Raw genomic sequence first — 16,566 nt, forward strand, 5'->3', positions numbered from 1 at the left:
CTGGGGAAAGGCAGGCAGAGAATTCCCTGCTAGCACCTTCTCTGTGCCTGGGAAGCAGAAGTGTTCACATTGCTTCACAGAATCGCTTTTGTGCAGAAAACAGTAACACTTGTTCAGAACGAAAGAAAGCACAGAGCCCCAGATTTACTGTTGTCCTGGAGAGCTTGCAGAGCACTGGGGAAAGGCAGGCAGAGAATTCCCTGCTAGCACCTTCTCTGTGCCTGGGAAGCAGAAGTGTTCACATTGCTTCGCAGAATCGCTTTTGTGCAGAAAACAGTAACACTTGTTCAGAACGAAAGAAAGCACAGAGCCCCAGATTTTATGTTGTCCTGGAGAGCTTGCAGAGCACTGGGGAAAGGCAGGCAGAGAATTCCCTGCTAGCACCTTCTCTGTGCCTGGGAAGCAGAAGTGTTCACATTGCTTCGCAGAATCGCTTTTGTGCAGAAAACAGTAACACTTGTTCAGAACAAAAGAAAGCACAGAGCCCCAGATTTACTGTTGTCCTGGAGAGCTTGCAGAGCACTGGGGAAAGGCAGGCAGAGAATTCCCTGCTAGCACCTTCTCTGTGCCTGGGAAGCAGAAGTGTTCACATTGCTTCACAGAATCGCTTTTGTGCAGAAAACAGTAACACTTGTTCAGAACGAAAGAAAGCACAGAGCCCCAGATTTACTGTTGTCCTGGAGAGCTTGCAGAGCACTGGGGAAAGGCAGGCAGAGAATTCCCTGCTAGCACCTTCTCTGTGCCTGGGAAGCAGAAGTGTTCACATTGCTTCGCAGAATCGCTTTTGTGCAGAAAACAGTAACACTTGTTCAGAACGAAAGAAAGCACAGAGCCCCAGATTTTATGTTGTCCTGGAGAGCTTGCAGAGCACTGGGGAAAGGCAGGCAGAGAATTCCCTGCTAGCACCTTCTCTGTGCCTGGGAAGCAGAAGTGTTCACATTGCTTCGCAGAATCGCTTTTGTGCAGAAAACAGTAACACTTGTTCAGAACAAAAGAAAGCACAGAGCCCCAGATTTACTGTTGTCCTGGAGAGCTTGCAGAGCACTGGGGAAAGGCAGGCAGAGAATTCCCTGCTAGCACCTTCTCTGTGCCTGGGAAGCAGAAGTGTTCACATTGCTTCACAGAATCGCTTTTGTGCAGAAAACAGTAACACTTGTTCAGAACGAAAGAAAGCACAGAGCCCCAGATTTACTGTTGTCCTGGAGAGCTTGCAGAGCACTGGGGAAAGGCAGGCAGAGAATTCCCTGCTAGCACCTTCTCTGTGCCTGTTCACATTGCTTCGCAGACTCGCTTTTGTGCAGAAAACAGTAACACTTGTTCAGAACGAAAGAAAGCACAGAGCCCCATATTTGCTGTTGTCTTGGAGATTTTGCAGAGCACGGGGGAAAGGCAAGCAGAGAATTCACTGCTAGCACCTTCTCTGTGCCTGGGAAGCAGAAGTGTTCACATTGCTTCGCAGAATCGCTTTTGTGCAGAAAACAGTAACACTTGTTCAGAACGAAAGAAAGCACAGAGCCCCAGATTTTATGTTGTCCTGGAGAGCTTGCAGAGCACTGGGGAAAGGCAGGCAGAGAATTCCCTGCTAGCACCTTCTCTGTGCCTGGGAAGCAGAAGTGTTCACATTGCTTCGCAGAATCGCTTTTGTGCAGAAAACAGTAACACTTGTTCAGAACAAAAGAAAGCACAGAGCCCCAGATTTACTGTTGTCCTGGAGAGCTTGCAGAGCACTGGGGAAAGGCAGGCAGAGAATTCCCTGCTAGCACCTTCTCTGTGCCTGGGAAGCAGAAGTGTTCACATTGCTTCGCAGAATCGCTTTTGTGCAGAAAACAGTAACACTTGTTCAGAACGAAAGAAAGCACAGAGCCCCAGATTTACTGTTGTCCTGGAGAGCTTGCAGAGCACTGGGGAAAGGCAGGTAGAGAATTCCCTGCTAGCACTTTCTCTGTGCCTGGGAAGCAGAAGTGTTCACATTGCTTCGCAGAATCGCTTTTGTGCAGAAAACAGTAACACTTGTTCAGAACGAAAGAAAGCACAGAGCCCCAGATTTTATGTTGTCCTGGAGAGCTTGCAGAGCACTGGGGAAGGGCAGGTAGAGAATTCCCTGCTAGCACCTTCTCTGTGCCTGGGAAGCAGAAGTGTTCACATTGCTTCGCAGAATCGCTTTTGTGCAGAAAACAGTAACACTTGTTCAGAACGAAAGAAAGCACAGAGCCCCAGATTTACTGTTGTCCTGGAGAGCTTGCAGAGCACTGGGGAAAGGCAGGCAGAGAATTCCCTGCTAGCACCTTCTCTGTTCCTGGGAAGCAGAAATGTTCACATTGCTTCGCAGAATCGCTTTTGTGCAGAAAACAGTAACACTTGTTCAGAACGAAAGAAAGCACAGAGCCCCAGATTTTATGTTGTCCTGGAGAGCTTGCAGAGCACTGGGGAAAGGCAGGCAGAGAATTCCCTGCTAGCACCTTCTCTGTGCCTGGGAAGCAGAAGTGTTCACATTGCTTCGCAGAATCCCTTTTGTGCAGAAAACACTAACACTTGTTCAGAACGAAAGAAAGCACAGAGCCCCAGATTTTATGTTGTCCTGGAGAGCTTGCAGAGCACTGGGGAAAGGCAGGCAGAGAATTCCCTGCTAGCACCTTCTCTGTGCCTGGGAAGCAGAAGTGTTCACATTGCTTCGCAGACTCGCTTTTGTGCAGAAAACAGTAACACTTGTTCAGAACGAAAGAAAGCACAGAGCCCCAGATTTGCTGTTGTCCTGGAGAGCTTGCAGAGCACTGGGGAAAGGCAGGCCGAGAATTCCCTGCTAGCACCTTCTCTGTGCCTGTTCACATTGCTTCGCAGACTCGCTTTTGTGCAGAAAACAGTAACACTTGTTCAGAACGAAAGAAAGCAAAGAGCCCCAGATTTTATGTTGTCCTGGAGATTTTGCAGAGCACTGGGGAAAGGCAAGCAGAGAATTCACTGCTAGCACCTTCTCTGTGCCTGGGAAGCAGAAGTGTTCACATTGCTTCGCAGAATCGCTTTTGTGCAGAAAACAGTAACACTTGTTCAGAACGAAAGAAAGCACAGAGCCCCAGGTTTTATGTTGTCCTGGAGAGCTTGCAGAGCACTGGGGAAGGGCAGGTAGAGAATTCCCTGCTAGCACCTTCTCTGTGCCTGTTCACATTGCTTCGCAGAATCGCTTTTGTGCAGAAAACAGTAACACTTGTTCAGAACAAAAGAAAGCAAAGAGCCCCAGATTTTATGTTGTCCTGGAGATTTTGCAGAGCACTGGGGAAAGGCAAGCAGAGAATTCCCTGCTAGCACCTTCTCTGTGCCTGGGAAGCAGAAGTGTTCACATTGCTTCGCAGAATCGCTTTTGTGCAGAAAACACTAACACTTGTTCAGAACGAAAGAAAGCAGAGAGCCCCAGATTTTATGTTGTCCTGGAGAGCTTGCAGAGCACTGGGGAAAGGCAGGCAGAGAATTCCCTGCTAGCACCTTCTCTGTGCCTGGGAAGCACAAGTGTTCACATTGCTTCGCAGAATCGCTTTTGTGCAGAAAACACTAACACTTGTTCAGAACGAAAGAAAGCACAGAGCCCCAGATTTTATGTTGTCCTGGAGAGCTTGCAGAGCACTGGGGAAAGGCAGGCAGAGAATTCCCTGCTAGCACCTTCTCTGTGCCTGGGAAGCAGAAGTGTTCACATTGCTTCGCAGAATCGCTTTTGTGCAGAAAACAGTAACACTTGTTCAGAACGAAAGAAAGCACAGAGCCCCAGATTTACTGTTGTCCTGGAGAGCTTGCAGAGCACTGGGGAAAGGCAGGTAGAGAATTCCCTGCTAGCACCTTCTCTGTGCCTGTTCACATTGCTTCGCAGAATCGCTTTTGTGCAGAAAACAGTAACACTTGTTCAGAACGAAAGAAAGCACAGAGCCCCAGATTTACTGTTGTCCTGGAGAGCTTGCAGAGCACTGGGGAAAGGCAGGCAGAGAATTCCCTGCTAGCACCTTCTCTGTGCCTGGGAAGCAGAAGTGTTCACATTGCTTCGCAGAATCGCTTTTGTGCAGAAAACACTAACACTTGTTCAGAACGAAAGAAAGCACAGAGCCCCAGATTTTATGTTGTCCTGGAGAGCTTGCAGAGCACTGGGGAAAGGCAGGCAGAGAATTCCCTGCTAGCACCTTCTCTGTGCCTGGGAAGCAGAAGTGTTCACATTGCTTCGCAGAATCGCTTTTGTGCAGAAAACAGTAACACTTGTTCAGAACAAAAGAAAGCACAGAGCCCCAGATTTACTGTTGTCCTGGAGAGCTTGCAGAGCACTGGGGAAAGGCAGGCAGAGAATTCCCTGCTAGCACCTTCTCTGTGCCTGGGAAGCAGAAGTGTTCACATTGCTTCACAGAATCGCTTTTGTGCAGAAAACAGTAACACTTGTTCAGAACGAAAGAAAGCACAGAGCCCCAGATTTACTGTTGTCCTGGAGAGCTTGCAGAGCACTGGGGAAAGGCAGGCAGAGAATTCCCTGCTAGCACCTTCTCTGTGCCTGTTCACATTGCTTCGCAGACTCGCTTTTGTGCAGAAAACAGTAACACTTGTTCAGAACGAAAGAAAGCACAGAGCCCCATATTTGCTGTTGTCCTGGAGATTTTGCAGAGCACGGGGGAAAGGCAAGCAGAGAATTCACTGCTAGCACCTTCTCTGTGCCTGGGAAGCAGAAGTGTTCACATTGCTTCGCAGAATCGCTTTTGTGCAGAAAACAGTAACACTTGTTCAGAACGAAAGAAAGCACAGAGCCCCAGATTTTATGTTGTCCTGGAGAGCTTGCAGAGCACTGGGGAAAGGCAGGCAGAGAATTCCCTGCTAGCACCTTCTCTGTGCCTGGGAAGCAGAAGTGTTCACATTGCTTCGCAGAATCGCTTTTGTGCAGAAAACAGTAACACTTGTTCAGAACAAAAGAAAGCACAGAGCCCCAGATTTACTGTTGTCCTGGAGAGCTTGCAGAGCACTGGGGAAAGGCAGGCAGAGAATTCCCTGCTAGCACCTTCTCTGTGCCTGGGAAGCAGAAGTGTTCACATTGCTTCGCAGAATCGCTTTTGTGCAGAAAACAGTAACACTTGTTCAGAACGAAAGAAAGCACAGAGCCCCAGATTTACTGTTGTCCTGGAGAGCTTGCAGAGCACTGGGGAAAGGCAGGTAGAGAATTCCCTGCTAGCACTTTCTCTGTGCCTGGGAAGCAGAAGTGTTCACATTGCTTCGCAGAATCGCTTTTGTGCAGAAAACAGTAACACTTGTTCAGAACGAAAGAAAGCACAGAGCCCCAGATTTTATGTTGTCCTGGAGAGCTTGCAGAGCACTGGGGAAGGGCAGGTAGAGAATTCCCTGCTAGCACCTTCTCTGTGCCTGGGAAGCAGAAGTGTTCACATTGCTTCGCAGAATCGCTTTTGTGCAGAAAACAGTAACACTTGTTCAGAACAAAAGAAAGCACAGAGCCCCAGATTTACTGTTGTCCTGGAGAGCTTGCAGAGCACTGGGGAAAGGCAGGCAGAGAATTCCCTGCTAGCACCTTCTCTGTTCCTGGGAAGCAGAAATGTTCACATTGCTTCGCAGAATCGCTTTTGTGCAGAAAACAGTAACACTTGTTCAGAACGAAAGAAAGCACAGAGCCCCAGATTTTATGTTGTCCTGGAGAGCTTGCAGAGCACTGGGGAAAGGCAGGCAGAGAATTCCCTGCTAGCACCTTCTCTGTGCCTGGGAAGCAGAAGTGTTCACATTGCTTCGCAGAATCCCTTTTGTGCAGAAAACACTAACACTTGTTCAGAACGAAAGAAAGCACAGAGCCCCAGATTTTATGTTGTCCTGGAGAGCTTGCAGAGCACTGGGGAAAGGCAGGCAGAGAATTCCCTGCTAGCACCTTCTCTGTGCCTGGGAAGCAGAAGTGTTCACATTGCTTCGCAGACTCGCTTTTGTGCAGAAAACAGTAACACTTGTTCAGAACGAAAGAAAGCACAGAGCCCCAGATTTGCTGTTGTCCTGGAGAGCTTGCAGAGCACTGGGGAAAGGCAGGCCGAGAATTCCCTGCTAGCACCTTCTCTGTGCCTGTTCACATTGCTTCGCAGACTCGCTTTTGTGCAGAAAACAGTAACACTTGTTCAGAACGAAAGAAAGCAAAGAGCCCCAGATTTTATGTTGTCCTGGAGATTTTGCAGAGCACTGGGGAAAGGCAAGCAGAGAATTCACTGCTAGCACCTTCTCTGTGCCTGGGAAGCAGAAGTGTTCACATTGCTTCGCAGAATCGCTTTTGTGCAGAAAACAGTAACACTTGTTCAGAACGAAAGAAAGCACAGAGCCCCAGGTTTTATGTTGTCCTGGAGAGCTTGCAGAGCACTGGGGAAGGGCAGGTAGAGAATTCCCTGCTAGCACCTTCTCTGTGCCTGTTCACATTGCTTCGCAGAATCGCTTTTGTGCAGAAAACAGTAACACTTGTTCAGAACAAAAGAAAGCAAAGAGCCCCAGATTTTATGTTGTCCTGGAGATTTTGCAGAGCACTGGGGAAAGGCAAGCAGAGAATTCCCTGCTAGCACCTTCTCTGTGCCTGGGAAGCAGAAGTGTTCACATTGCTTCGCAGAATCGCTTTTGTGCAGAAAACACTAACACTTGTTCAGAACGAAAGAAAGCAGAGAGCCCCAGATTTTATGTTGTCCTGGAGAGCTTGCAGAGCACTGGGGAAAGGCAGGCAGAGAATTCCCTGCTAGCACCTTCTCTGTGCCTGGGAAGCACAAGTGTTCACATTGCTTCGCAGAATCGCTTTTGTGCAGAAAACAGTAACACTTGTTCAGAACGAAAGAAAGCACAGAGCCCCAGATTTTATGTTGTCCTGGAGAGCTTGCAGAGCACTGGGGAAAGGCAGGCAGAGAATTCCCTGCTAGCACCTTCTCTGTGCCTGGGAAGCAGAAGTGTTCACATTGCTTCGCAGAATCGCTTTTGTGCAGAAAACAGTAACACTTGTTCAGAACGAAAGAAAGCACAGAGCCCCAGATTTACTGTTGTCCTGGAGAGCTTGCAGAGCACTGGGGAAAGGCAGGTAGAGAATTCCCTGCTAGCACCTTCTCTGTGCCTGTTCACATTGCTTCGCAGAATCGCTTTTGTGCAGAAAACAGTAACACTTGTTCAGAACAAAAGAAAGCACAGAGCCCCAGATTTACTGTTGTCCTGGAGAGCTTGCAGAGCACTGGGGAAAGGCAGGCAGAGAATTCCCTGCTAGCACCTTCTCTGTGCCTGGGAAGCAGAAGTGTTCACATTGCTTCGCAGAATCGCTTTTGTGCAGAAAACACTAACACTTGTTCAGAACGAAAGAAAGCACAGAGCCCCAGATTTTATGTTGTCCTGGAGAGCTTGCAGAGCACTGGGGAAAGGCAAGCAGAGAATTCACTGCTAGCACCTTCTCTGTGCCTGGGAAGCAGAAGTGTTCACATTGCTTCGCAGAATCGTTTTTGTGCAGAAAACAGTAACACTTGTTCAGAACGAAAGAAAGCACAGAGCCCCAGATTTTATGTTGTCCTGGAGAGCTTGCAGAGCACTGGGGAAAGGCAGGCAGAGAATTCCCTGCTAGCACCTTCTCTGTTCCTGGGAAGCAGAAGTGTTCACATTGCTTCGCAGAATCGCTTTTGTGCAGAAAACAGTAACACTTGTTCAGAACGAAAGAAAGCACAGAGCCCCAGATTTTATGTTGTCCTGGAGAGCTTGCAGAGCACTGGGGAAAGGCAGGCCAAGAATTCCCTGCTAGCACCTTCTCTGTGCCTGGGAAGCAGAAGTGTTCACATTGCTTCGCAGAATCGCTTTTGTGCAGAAAACAATAACACTTGTTCAGAACGAAAGAAAGCACAGAGCCCCAGATTTTATGTTGTCCTGGAGAGCTTGCAGAGCACTGGGGAAAGGCAGGCAGAGAATTCCCTGCTAGCACCTTCTCTGTGCCTGGGAAGCAGAAGTGTTCACATTGCTTCGCAGAATCGCTTTTGTGCAGAAAACAGTAACACTTGTTCAGAACGAAAGAAAGCACAGAGCCCCAGATTTTATGTTGTCCTGGAGAGCTTGCAGAGCACTGGGGAAAGGCAGACAGAGAATTCCCTGCTAGCACCTTCTCTGTGCCTGGGAAGCAGAAGTGTTCACATTGCTTCGCAGAATCGCTTTTGTGCAGAAAACACTAACACTTGTTCAGAACGAAAGAAAGCACAGAGCCCCAGATTTGCTGTTGTCCTGGAGAGCTTGCAGAGCACTGGGGAAAGGCAGGCCGAGAATTCCCTGCTAGCACCTTCTCTGTGCCTGTTCACATTGCTTCGCAGACTAGCTTTTGTGCAGAAAACAGTAACACTTGTTCAGAACGAAAGAAAGCAAAGAGCCCCAGATTTTATGTTGTCCTGGAGATTTTGCAGAGCACTGGGGAAAGGCAAGCAGAGAATTCACTGCTAGCACCTTCTCTGTGCCTGGGAAGCAGAAGTGTTCACATTGCTTCGCAGAATCGCTTTTGTGCAGAAAACAGTAACACTTGTTCAGAACGAAAGAAAGCACAGAGCCCCATATTTGCTGTTGTCTGGAGAACTTGCAGAGCACTGGGGAAAGGCAGGTAGAGAATTCCCTGCTAGCACCTTCTCTGTGCCTGGGAAGCAGAAGTGTTCACATTGCTTCGCAGAATCGCTTTTGTGCAGAAAACAGTAACACTTGTTCAGAACGAAAGAAAGCACAGAGCCCCAGATTTACTGTTGTCCTGGAGAGCTTGCAGAGCACTGGGGAAAGGCAGGCAGAGAATTCCCTGCTAGCACCTTCTCTGTTCCTGGGAAGCAGAAATGTTCACATTGCTTCGCAGAATCGCTTTTGTGCAGAAAACAGTAACACTTGTTCAGAACGAAGGAAAGCACAGAGCCCCAGATTTTATGTTGTCCTGGAGAGCTTGCAGAGCACTGGGGAAAGGCAAGCAGAGAATTCACTGCTAGCACCTTCTCTGTGCCTGGGAAGCAGAAGTGTTCACATTGCTTCGCAGAATCGTTTTTGTGCAGAAAACAGTAACACTTGTTCAGACCGAAAGAAAGCACAGAGCCCCATATTTTATGTTGTCCTGGAGAGCTTGCAGAGCACTGGGGAAAGGCAGGCAGAGAATTCCCTGCTAGCACCTTCTCTGTGCCTGGGAAGCAGAAGTGTTCACATTGCTTCGCAGAATCGCTTTTGTGCAGAAAACACTAACACTTGTTCAGAACGAAAGAAAGCACAGAGCCCCAGATTTTATGTTTTCCTGGAGAGCTTGCAGAGCACTGGGGAAAGGCAGGCAGAGAATTCCCTGCTAGCACCTTCTCTGTGCCTGGGAAGCAGAAGTGTTCACATTGCTTCGCAGAATCGCTTTTGTGCAGAAAACACTAACACTTGTTCAGAACGAAAGAAAGCAAAGAGCCCCAGATTTTATGTTGTCCTGGAGAGCTTGCAGAGCACTGGGGAAAGGCAGGCAGAGAATTCCCTGCTAGCACCTTCTCTGTGCCTGGGAAGCAGAAGTGTTCACATTGCTTCGCAGAATCGCTTTTGTGCAGAAAACAGTAACACTTGTTCAGAACGAAAGAAAGCACAGAGCCCCAGATTTTATGTTGTCCTGGAGAGCTTGCAGAGCACTGGGGAAAGGCAAGCAGAGAATTCCCTGCTAGCACCTTCTCTGTGCCTGGGAAGCAGAAGTGTTCACATTGCTTCGCAGAATCGCTTTTGTGCAGAAAACAGTAACACTTGTTCAGAACGAAAGAAAGCACAGAGCCCCAGATTTTATGTTGTCCTGGAGAGCTTGCAGAGCACTGGGGAAAGGCAGGCAGAGAATTCCCTGCTAGCACTTTCTCTTTGCCTGGGAAGCAGAAGTGTTCACATTGCTTCGCAGAATCGCTTTTATGCAGAAAACAGTAACACTTGTTCAGAACGAAAGAAAGCACAGAGCCCCAGATTTTATGTTGTCCTGGAGAGCTTGCAGAGCACTGGGGAAAGGCAGGCAGAGAATTCCCTGCTAGCACCTTCTCTGTGCCTGGGAAGCAGAAGTGTTCACATTGCTTCGCAGAATCGCTTTTGTGCAGAAAACAGTAACACTTGTTCAGAACAAAAGAAAGCAAAGAGCCCAGATTTACTGTTGTCCTGGAGAGCTTGCAGAGCACTGGGGAAAGGCAGGCAGAGAATTCCCTGCTAGCACCTTCTCTGTTCCTGGGAAGCAGAAATGTTCACATTGCTTCGCAGAATCGCTTTTGTGCAGAAAACAGTAACACTTGTTCAGAACGAAAGAAAGCACAGAGCCCCAGATTTGCTGTTGTCCTGGAGAGCTTGCAGAGCACTGGGGAAAGGCAGGCAGAGAATTCCCTGCTAGCACCTTCTCTGTGCCTGGGAAGCAGAAGTGTTCACATTGCTTCGCAGAATCGCTTTTGTGCAGAAAACAGTAACACTTGTTCAGAACGAAAGAAAGCACAGAGCCCCAGATTTACTGTTGTCCTGGAGAGCTTGCAGAGCACTGGGGAAAGGCAGGCAGAGAATTCCCTGCTAGCACCTTCTCTGTGCCTGGGAAGCAGAAGTGTTCACATTGCTTCGCAGAATCGCTTTTGTGCAGAAAACATTAACCCTTGTTCAGAACGAAAGAAAGCACAGAGCCCCAGATTTTATGTTGTCCTGGAGAGCTTGCAGAGCACTGGGGAAAGGCAGGCAGAGAATTCCCTGCTAGCACCTTCTCTGTGCCTGGGAAGCAGAAGTGTTCACATTGCTTCGCAGAATCGCTTTTGTGCAGAAAACAGTAACACTTGTTCAGAACGAAAGAAAGCACAGAGCCCCAGATTTACTGTTGTCCTGGAGAGCTTGCAGAGCACTGGGGAAAGGCAGGTAGAGAATTCCCTGCTAGCACCTTCTCTGTGCCTGTTCACATTGCTTCGCAGACTCGCTTTTGTGCAGAAAACAGTAACACTTGTTCAGAACGAAAGAAAGCAAAGAGCCCCAGATTTTATGTTGTCCTGGAGATTTTGCAGAGCACTGGGGAAAGGCAAGCAGAGAATTCCCTGCTAGCACCTTCTCTGTGCCTGGGAAGCAGAAGTGTTCACATTGCTTCGCAGAATCGCTTTTGTGCAGAAAACAGTAACACTTGTTCAGAACGAAAGAAAGCACAGAGCCCCAGATTTTATGTTGTCCTGGAGAGCTTGCAGAGCACTGGGGAAAGGCAGGCAGAGAATTCCCTGCTAGCACCTTCTCTGTGCCTGGGAAGCAGAAGTGTTCACATTGCTTCGCAGAATCGCTTTTGTGCAGAAAACAGTAACACTTGTTCAGAACAAAAGAAAGCACAGAGCCCCAGATTTACTGTTGTCCTGGAGAGCTTGCAGAGCACTGGGGAAAGGCAGGCAGAGAATTCCCTGCTAGCACCTTCTCTGTGCCTGGGAAGCAGAAGTGTTCACATTGCTTCGCAGAATCGCTTTTGTGCAGAAAACAGTAACACTTGTTCAGAACGAAAGAAAGCACAGAGCCCCAGATTTTATGTTGTCCTGGAGAGCTTGCAGAGCACTGGGGAAAGGCAGGCAGAGAATTCCCTGCTAGCACCTTCTCTGTGCCTGGGAAGCAGAAGTGTTCACATTGCTTCGCAGAATCGCTTTTGTGCAGAAAACAGTAACACTTGTTCAGAACGAAAGAAAGCACAGAGCCCCAGATTTACTGTTGTCCTGGAGAGCTTGCAGAGCACTGGGGAAAGGCAGGTAGAGAATTCCCTGCTAGCACCTTCTCTGTGCCTGTTCACATTGCTTCGCAGACTCGCTTTTGTGCAGAAAACAGTAACACTTGTTCAGAACGAAAGAAAGCAAAGAGCCCCAGATTTTATGTTGTCCTGGAGATTTTGCAGAGCACGGGGGAAAGGCAAGCAGAGAATTCACTGCTAGCACCTTCTCTGTGCCTGGGAAGCAGAAGTGTTCACATTGCTTCGCAGAATCGCTTTTGTGCAGAAAACAGTAACACTTGTTCAGAACGAAAGAAAGCACAGAGCCCCAGATTTTATGTTGTCCTGGAGAGCTTGCAGAGCACTGGGGAAAGGCAGGCAGAGAATTCCCTGCTAGCACCTTCTCTGTGCCTGGGAAGCAGAAGTGTTCACATTGCTTCGCAGAATCGCTTTTGTGCAGAAAACAGTAACACTTGTTCAGAACAAAAGAAAGCACAGAGCCCCAGATTTACTGTTGTCCTGGAGAGCTTGCAGAGCACTGGGGAAAGGCAGGCAGAGAATTCCCTGCTAGCACCTTCTCTGTGCCTGGGAAGCAGAAGTGTTCACATTGCTTCGCAGAATCGCTTTTGTGCAGAAAACACTAACACTTGTTCAGAACGAAAGAAAGCACAGAGCCCCAGATTTACTGTTGTCCTGGAGAGCTTGCAGAGCACTGGGGAAAGGCAGGTAGAGAATTCCCTGCTAGCACTTTCTCTTTGCCTGGGAAGCAGAAGTGTTCACATTGCTTCGCAGAATCGCTTTTGTGCAGAAAACAGTAACACTTGTTCAGAACGAAAGAAAGCACAGAGCCCCAGATTTTATGTTGTCCTGGAGAGCTTGCAGAGCACTGGGGAAAGGCAGGTAGAGAATTCCCTGCTAGCACCTTCTCTGTGCCTGGGAAGCAGAAGTGTTCACATTGCTTCGCAGAATCGCTTTTGTGCAGAAAACAGTAACACTTGTTCAGAACGAAAGAAAGCACAGAGCCCCAGATTTACTGTTGTCCTGGAGAGCTTGCAGAGCACTGGGGAAAGGCAGGCAGAGAATTCCCTGCTAGCACCTTCTCTGTTCCTGGGAAGCAGAAATGTTCACATTGCTTCGCAGAATCGCTTTTGTGCAGAAAACAGTAACACTTGTTCAGAACGAAAGAAAGCACAGAGCCCCAGATTTTATGTTGTCCTGGAGAGCTTGCAGAGCACTGGGGAAAGGCAGGCAGAGAATTCCCTGCTAGCACCTTCTCTGTGCCTGGGAAGCAGAAGTGTTCACATTGCTTCGCAGAATCCCTTTTGTGCAGAAAACACTAACACTTGTTCAGAACGAAAGAAAGCACAGAGCCCCATATTTTATGTTGTCCTGGAGAGCTTGCAGAGCACTGGGGAAAGGCAGGCAGAGAATTCCCTGCTAGCACCTTCTCTGTGCCTGGGAAGCAGAAGTGTTCACATTGCTTCGCAGACTCGCTTTTGTGCAGAAAACAGTAACACTTGTTCAGAACGAAAGAAAGCACAGAGCCCCAGATTTGCTGTTGTCCTGGAGAGCTTGCAGAGCACTGGGGAAAGGCAGGCAGAGAATTCCCTGCTAGCACCTTCTCTGTGCCTGTTCACATTGCTTCGCAGACTCGCTTTTGTGCAGAAAACAGTAACACTTGTTCAGAACGAAAGAAAGCAAAGAGCCCCAGATTTTATGTTGTCCTGGAGATTTTGCAGAGCACTGGGGAAAGGCAAGCAGAGAATTCACTGCTAGCACCTTCTCTGTGCCTGGGAAGCAGAAGTGTTCACATTGCTTCGCAGAATCGCTTTTGTGCAGAAAACAGTAACACTTGTTCAGAACGAAAGAAAGCACAGAGCCCCATATTTGCTGTTGTCCTGGAGAACTTGCAGAGCACTGGGGAAAGGCAGGTAGAGAATTCCCTGCTAGCACCTTCTCTGTGCCTGGGAAGCAGAAGTGTTCACATTGCTTCGCAGAATCGCTTTTGTGCAGAAAACAGTAACACTTGTTCAGAACGAAAGAAAGCACAGAGCCCCAGATTTACTGTTGTCCTGGAGAGCTTGCAGAGCACTGGGGAAAGGCAGGCAGAGAATTCCCTGCTAGCACCTTCTCTGTTCCTGGGAAGCAGAAATGTTCACATTGCTTCGCAGAATCGCTTTTGTGCAGAAAACAGTAACACTTGTTCAGAACGAAAGAAAGCACAGAGCCCCATATTTTATGTTGTCCTGGAGAGCTTGCAGAGCACTGGGGAAAGGCAGGCAGAGAATTCCCTGCTAGCACCTTCTCTGTGCCTGGGAAGCAGAAGTGTTCACATTGCTTCGCAGAATCGCTTTTGTGCAGAAAACACTAACACTTGTTCAGAACGAAAGAAAGCACAGAGCCCCAGATTTTATGTTGTCCTGGAGAGCTTGCAGAGCACTGGGGAAAGGCAGGCAGAGAATTCCCTGCTAGCACCTTCTCTGTGCCTGGGAAGCAGAAGTGTTCACATTGCTTCGCAGAATCGCTTTTGTGCAGAAAACAGTAACACTTGTTCAGAACGAAAGAAAGCACAGAGCCCCAGATTTTATGTTGTCCTGGAGAGCTTGCAGAGCACTGGGGAAAGGCAGGCCGAGAATTCCCTGCTAGCACCTTCTCTGTGCCTGGGAAGCAGAAGTGTTCACATTGCTTCGCAGAATCGCTTTTGTGCAGAAAACACTAACACTTGTTCAGAACGAAAGAAAGCACAGAGCCCCAGATTTTATGTTGTCCTGGAGAGCTTGCAGAGCACTGGGGAAAGGCAGGCAGAGAATTCCCTGCTAGCACCTTCTCTGTGCCTGGGAAGCAGAAGTGTTCACATTGCTTCGCAGACTCGCTTTTGTGCAGAAAACAGTAACACTTGTTCAGAACGAAAGAAAGCACAGAGCCCCAGATTTACTGTTGTCCTGGAGAGCTTGCAGAGCACTGTGGAAAGGCAGGCAGAGAATTCCCTGCTAGCACCTTCTCTGTGCCTGGGAAGCAGAAGTGTTCACATTGCTTCGCAGAATCGCTTTTGTGCAGAAAACAGTAACACTTGTTCAGAACGAAAGAAAGCACAGAGCCCCAGATTTACTGTTGTCCTGGAGAGCTTGCAGAGCACTGGGGAAAGGCAGGTAGAGAATTCCCTGCTAGCACCTTCTCTGTGCCTGTTCACATTGCTTCGCAGACTCGCTTTTGTGCAGAAAACAGTAACACTTGTTCAGAACGAAAGAAAGCACAGAGCCCCAGATTTTATGTTGTCCTGGAGAGTTTGCAGAGCACTGGGGAAAGGCAGGCAGAGAATTCCCTGCTAGCACCTTCTCTGTGCCTGGGAAGCAGAAGTGTTCACATTGCTTCGCAGAATCGCTTTTGTGTAGAAAACACTAACACTTGTTCAGAACGAAGGAAAGCACAGAGCCCCAGATTTTATGTTGTCCTGGAGAGCTTGCAGAGCACTGGGGAAAGGCAAGCAGAGAATTCACTGCTAGCACCTTCTCTGTGCCTGGGAAGCAGAAGTGTTCACATTGCTTCGCAGAATCGTTTTTGTGCAGAAAACAGTAACACTTTTTCAGAACGAAAGAAAGCACAGAGCCCCATATTTTATGTTGTCCTGGAGAGCTTGCAGAGCACTGGGGAAAGGCAGGCAGAGAATTCCCTGCTAGCACCTTCTCTGTGCCTGGGAAGCAGAAGTGTTCACATTGCTTCGCAGAATCGCTTTTGTGCAGAAAACACTAACACTTGTTCAGAACGAAAGAAAGCACAGAGCCCCAGATTTTATGTTGTCCTGGAGAGCTTGCAGAGCACTGGGGAAAGGCAGGCAGAGAATTCCCTGCTAGCACCTTCTCTGTGCCTGGGAAGCAGAAGTGTTCACATTGCTTCGCAGAATCGCTTTTGTGCAGAAAACAGTAACACTTGTTCAGAACGAAAGAAAGCACAGAGCCCCAGATTTTATGTTGTCCTGGAGAGCTTGCAGAGCACTGGGGAAAGGCAGGCCAAGAATTCTCTGCTAGCACCTTCTCTGTGCCTGGGAAGCAGAAGTGTTCACATTGCTTCGCAGAATCGCTTTTGTGCAGAAAACAGTAACACTTGTTCAGAATGAAAGAAAGCACAGAGCCCCAGATTTTATGTTGTCCTGGAGAGCTTGCAGAGCACTGGGGAAAGGCAGGCAGAGAATTCCCTGCTAGCACCTTCTCTGTGCCTGGGAAGCAGAAGTGTTCACATTGCTTCGCAGAATCGCTTTTGTGCAGAAAACAGTAACACTTGTTCAGAACGAAAGAAAGCACAGAGCCCCAGATTTTATGTTGTCCTGGAGAGCTTGCAGAGCACTGGGGAAGGGCAGGTAGAGAATTCCCTGCTAGCACCTTCTCTGTGCCTGTTCACATTGCTTCGCAGAATCGCTTTTGTGCAGAAAACAGTAACACTTGTTCAGAACAAAAGAAAGCAAAGAGCCCCAGATTTTATGTTGTCCTGGAGATTTTGCAGAGCACTGGGGAAAGGCAAGCAGAGAATTCCCTGCTAGCACCTTCTCTGTTCCTGGGAAGCAGAAGTGTTCACATTGCTTCGCAGAATCGCTTTTGTGCAGAAAACACTAACACTTGTTCAGAACGAAAGAAAGCAGAGAGCCCCATATTTTATGTTGTCCTGGAGAGCTTGCAGAGCACTGGGGAAAGGCAGGCAGAGAATTCCCTGCTAGCACCTTCTCTGTGCCTGGGAAGCACAAGTGTTCACATTGCTTCGCAGAATCGCTTTTGTGCAGAAAACACTAACACTTGTTCAGAACGAAAGAAAGCACAGAGCCCCAGATTTTATGTTGTCCTGGAGAGCTTGCAGAGCACTGGGGAAAGGCAGGCAGAGAATTCCCTGCTAGCACCTTCTCTGTG

This window comes from Strix uralensis, chromosome 5, assembly GCF_047716275.1.
Source record: "Strix uralensis isolate ZFMK-TIS-50842 chromosome 5, bStrUra1, whole genome shotgun sequence".
Taxonomy (NCBI): Eukaryota; Metazoa; Chordata; class Aves; order Strigiformes; family Strigidae; genus Strix; species Strix uralensis.